Raw genomic sequence first — 5,873 nt, 5'->3', positions numbered from 1 at the left:
CTTTTCACCCCTTCCTTTATACTTGTTGGTTTTTCAATTTCTTTTTCTTATATGAATTGCTGGTCTTTTAAACATGCAGTGGTTCAAAATTTTGAGAGGTGAAACTTGATTTCTTCTGCTTGTCTTTTCATGCCAAGGCACATTATAGGTCGCTGAATAGCCTGCGGATTAATCAGGTTCTGACCCCTAATTATCAGCTGAAGATGGTGGGAGGTTGTAATACATTTAAAAACGTGGCAAATTTGTCTTGTGTGGCCAGGGCTATGAACAGGGCATTTCTATTTTTTGCAGTGGTTCTTTATCAGTATCATCTGGGAGCTTATTAGACATGCAGATTTGGGGGGCTTGACCCGAGATCTACTCATTCGGAAACTGCGAGGGTGGGGCACCTGGGTGGCTCAGTGGCTGTGCATCTGCCTTTGGCTCAGGTCATGATTCCAGGGTCCTGGGATCCAGTCCTGCATCAGGCTCCCCGCAGGGAGCCTGCTACTCCCTCTGCCTATATCTCTGCCTCTCTCTGTGTCTCTCATGAATCAATCAATAAATAAAATATTTTAAAAAAAGAAGAAAAACTCTGAGGGTGAGTGTCAGGCTTTTCTGTGTTTCAGCAAACCCTATGAATGATTCTGGTACATACTAACATTTGAAAACCAGAGCTATAGCATGAATATTTAGTTTACATAATCTCTCTGGATCTAAAATTTTCCAGTGTAAGAGGCAACAGTACTTCTCTTTCATTTTTCTTCTCTGAAAATGTAATGGAATTTTGTATATTATCTTTTCTTAGCTATGAGTTGTGCGTGGATGGAAGGCAGGTGTATGATTAGATGAATGCACATTCTCCAATATGACAATACTAATATACACAAAGCTTCTAGCACATTCTATAAATTCTCTAGGTAGCAATAAAGTTTCTTTGAGTATTTTCAGCCATGGGAAACTCATTGCTTTTGGTTTAATTTGACCAACTCCCCCAGTCATAGAGCCATACTCTTCCCACTAGAGCAATGCAAAATGAATTTAGATTTGACTCTCGCTACTGAGAGTCTAGTATATGTCTTGTTATCTCTTTTGGATCTCCCAATTACTCTGTGTATTAGGCATTTTTACACCCTTACTGTGTGTTAGTCCTTGGAATATTTGTAGAGACTCTTATGTATCTCTTTCCAAGGAAAACAATCCCAGCTCTGTCAGTTGCTTTTTAATATTATATGGTTTTAAAACCTTTCAAAATTCTGGTTGGTTTCCTCCGATGCTCAGTTCCTCATATTTCAATATTTAAATATTACACATGTAAGCAATGGTCTGACACATGTAGCATATTACCTCCTTTATTCTGGATGCAGTATTTCTATTAGAGAAACCTAAAATTAACCTCAATTCCCAGCCATATAACTGTGGTTCATGTAAACTGATGTCATCACAGGTCTCCCCTGACACGATTTTTTTTTAACTGAAGTATATTTTACATCTGTTCCTATTAAATATCATTTTAGTAGTTTTAGTCATCATTCCAATCTGTCATGATTTCTTTGAACTTTGATTCTATCTTCCTTTCTTTTTATTAGCTATTCCACCCATATGTCTATCATCTGCAAAGCTTATAATCATGCTTTTATGTCTTTGTTCAAGTTGTTGATAAAAATGTTGGGTGGAACAGATTTCCTTAATAATGCACATAATACTAATATTTTATATTTGCATGGTGATAAAGCAGTCATAAAACATATTCATATATATGATCTCATTTGATACTATAATCCTGGATGGTAGGAAGGGCAACCTTATTTGCTTTTCCTCTCATTATGGATAAAGAAAGGGTGCTAAGAGAACATGAGTCACACTGCTGCTTGTAGAGAGTTAGTAATATAACTTAAGTGTTTTAAAGAGGCTTTTGTTTAAGGAGTCAGTAGTAACCCAAACTTGAAGGAAAGGCTCAGGGAATCGTGGACAACTAGCAGCCAAAATGAAAGCAAAGATGCTAAACCAGAACTCAGACAACTATGTCTGTGAAATCAAGCTGAACTTACAAACAGTTCTAAGAAACTATGATCTGACTTTGCATCCTTTTGAGGTCCCACAAGAATACTTAAGAGCTTTAAATGCACCAAACTGGAACATATATTTGCAAAACCATTCCTTGCTTCCCTGGATGGTCACCAAGATGCTTGGCAAAGCATCCAAAGAGTGGGGCTGCTGCCCTTTGTGGGGTAAGCAATGAAGAGGTTAGAATTTGGAACTTGACTAAATGAAATGTATCTGTACAAGATATGAGGATTTTGTACAAATAATATGTACTCCCTTTTGTGGGACTTCTTTTTCTACTGTCGGTGATGCCAAAACTGGAAAGCAGTGGAAAAATGGACGGACCAGGCTATGGAGAAGAGGAGGAAACATTGCATACAATATTAGGAAAGACAATGTTTGCAAGAAATTGATCATCACTGGAGAGAAACTATTTTTGCCTCATGTGGACAGCAAGTAGACATTTGGGATGAACAAAGAACAAGTCCTATATATTCAATGACCTGGCGATTCAACAGTATAAATAATGTTAAATTTAACACAATTGAGACATTTTCTTGGAAAGCTGTGCTTCTGACAGGAATATAGTACTAGATGATATGAAGCACACTAGTCCTATAAAAAAGGTCATCTTAGATATGAGAACAAATGCAATTTATTGGAACCCTGTGAAAGCTTTCATTTTTACTGCAGCAAATGAAGATTAGAATGTACGTAGTTTTGATATGCGTGTACTAGACATTCCCCTAATGGTACATATGGATCATGCATCTGTGGTGCTTGATGTGGATTACTTTCCCACTGGGAAAGAGTTTGTGTCTGCTAGTTTTGATAAATCTATTTGAATCTTTTCTGTGGACAAAAGTAGAAGCAGGGAAGTCTATCACACAGAGAGAATATAACATGTTAACTGTGTAAAATGGTTTTCTGACAGCAAATGTATTATGTGTGGGTCTGATGAAATGAACATTTGTCTATGGAAAGCTAATGCTTCTGAAAAATTGGGTGTGCTTACATCATGAGAAAAAAAAAAAAAACAGCCAAAGATTATAACTGGAGGTTGAAGAAGAAATTTCAACATCATCCTCATATAAAACATGTTGTCCATCACCGACATCTACCAAAATATGCCTACAGCCAGATTTAGGAAAGAATCTCATCAATGAAAGGAATTGAATTGTCTCAAACATAGCAACCCTGGAACTGTGTTGATGGTGTCAGAGAAAACGAAAAAGGCATTTATGAAGAATACTTGGTATTCCTACCAATTCTGGTATATAATTATTTGTTACATTTAAAAAAAAGGTTTGTTTATTTATTTAAGAGAGGGAAAGAGAGAGAGAGCAGAGGGAGTATTGGGAGAAAGTTGAGCAGACTCCACATTGAGTAGAGAGCCGATGCAGGGCTTGATCCCACCACCCCAAGATCATGACCTGAGCTGAAATGAAGAGCTGCAAGCTTAATTGGCTGAGCCACCCAGGTGCCCCTTTTGTCACATTTTGATTTGCAAACTCTGCAAGTAAAAGTGCTGGGTTTAGAATAATAACAAATAGTTCAGTTACGTATGTAAAGCACTACCCTGAGAAACTACCTTGAAAGGTGGCCTGGTTGATCAAACTCTCCATTTTATCCTTGATCTTCTTTCTTTTTTTCATTGAATGATACAGTATTTGCAAACTAACATACTTTTTACTGTTAGAAATTGCAGATATACTTTGATCTATTATTGTAGATATACTATACACTTGAATTTACATTTAAGACCAGATGTCTCTTTTGTTACCTTTGATATTACTTTGGTAATTATTACAATGATTCTTTTTATGATTACACATAACATGTGGAACAATTATGTCAGAACTTTTTTCAATTCAATTAATTTTCTGTGTCCTACCTTTATTTGGCTTTTCAAGATTTTAAAGATGATCAGCCTGTGTTTATATAACTTTTATAAATAATAATTATAATTTATGGCCAAGTCAATATAGTAAAACATCCTTTTACTCATAAAAAAGAGAGGTTTTTGTTTATGGTTCTAATTAGTTGTAAATTTGTGTCCCTCTAATTCTATTACCATTAAATCTGTATTCATGTATCTGTAGTTAGTTTCATGAAGCAGGAAGGACTAATTCATTTTTCTGGAAGTAGTAGAGTTAAAACAGGTAAGACAGACTGAAGAAGAAAGGCCAGAAGTGATGTGGGAGGCAAATGGAAGCCAGATAGTGTCTATTTCTCCAGATGCACCATGAGCAAGATGGGCCTGGGGATGGGACATCGGGAAAGCTGATGAGGAATCTGCTTTGAGGTGGGCACAGAAACATGTGGGGGTATCTCCTCCAGTGAAATATAAGATGCCACCTATTCTTATTTTGAAGCCTACTCTGGGGACCTAAGAACGTATTTGATGAGTAATCTTGCTGATTGAAGAAGTCAACAATGTCTATAAGCATACAAGACCAGAATTGGGCAACATTTGCCCTTTGATGGCAGCTCTGACTTATCCCATTCCCACTCCTCTGAGGCATCATTCCCCAAAGAAGCACAATAGTGAGGAGCACCTATGCTTTAGTTACACACAGCATTGCAACCTGCTCTCAGAAAATAGGAAGGGGGGCAAAAAAGGGCCTAGTGTTGAAGCATAATGCCATCTTTACCAGGTTATAATCATGATGATAATCAAGGCACTGGGGAGAGTAGATCTATATTAGGTTAAATACTAGAACATTATGAATATTTGGCTCTTTCAGACCTATGACAATTTCATATGATTCAGCCAATAACTTCTAGTTATATTTTGAAAGGTTTTAAAAAGACCTGGCTGAGGAAATGTATCTGAAGTGTTCACTATCCTTTCTTCCTCTTAAAAGTCTTTTGAAAAAGAAACAGTTGTAGTGGGATTTTATTATTTCAGGTGAACAATGTATTTGTTCACAGACAGGTTACCAGATCTATCAGATCACTAATTAGTGGGAAAATATCCAACTAAATCCAAACAAACAAGTATATATTGAAGATTTTCTATGTGCTGGCATTAAAGCAGGTACTAGAGATAAAGAGGTAAGATAAAATGCCTAATTTCAGGAGTTCATAACCAAATTGAGGCATCAGACAAAATAAATTATAGTAAAATTTTTTCAAGATAAAAATATAGAAATATATATATATATATATATATATTTTTTTTTTTTTTCTGAGAGAACACTTATTTTGAGCCAGTAAGGGTAATGGAGAAAAGATGACAGAAGATCTGAGTTTTCTAGGATGAGCACGAGTTAGCCAGGTAGACATGAGATATAAAAGGCATTCTGGGCCAGCAGAGTAATTGTACTATGACCACAGGTATGGGGATGAGGGGAGTGTTGGAAGATGATGGAAAATTAGACAGAGACACACAATTTGGAAATGTTTTCTTTTAATGATGATATCATCCTACTTGTAATGTTAATTAACCATGTCCTAATGAAAATCTTAAATATCTTTAATTTTTTTAAGAGAAAACATTGACACTTCAATTATTTCCTTTTGACTTTTTTTTTTTTTTTTGCATTTAATTTCTCTGTGTTTTAGAGTTAAGAAACTAAGATGTTAAGGGGAAAAAAGGAAAGTTGTGCCTTGATTGAGTTACCTAACTTTATTTGCATAGCTATGTACATTTTAAAATAGAGTACAATATCAAAACAATAATATCCGTGCCATGTTATGCAGAGGTATGATTACACAATTTAAAGCTCAATTTTATTGTGCATACATGAAGACTGGTTTTTGATTGCTCAGTTTTTTTTCCCCCCAAACTCATAACAATTTCATTCTTCATCTTAAAGTTCTAAGGTTCAACTATATTTGAATTA

At 35.7% G+C, this 5,873-nt stretch overlaps 1 pseudogene; it reads left to right on the top strand.

Annotated features, from left to right (window-relative positions):
* Nucleotides 1-1,966: 1,966 nt before the first annotated feature.
* Nucleotides 1,967-3,323, top strand: LOC112641566 (DDB1- and CUL4-associated factor 13-like; annotated as a pseudogene).
* The last annotated feature ends 2,550 nt before the right edge of the window (nt 3,324-5,873 follow it).

Source organism: Canis lupus, chromosome 33 (assembly GCF_003254725.2).
Source record: "Canis lupus dingo isolate Sandy chromosome 33, ASM325472v2, whole genome shotgun sequence".
NCBI lineage: Eukaryota > Metazoa > Chordata > Mammalia > Carnivora > Canidae > Canis > Canis lupus.
This window is presented reverse-complemented; position numbering and strand designations above follow the sequence as displayed.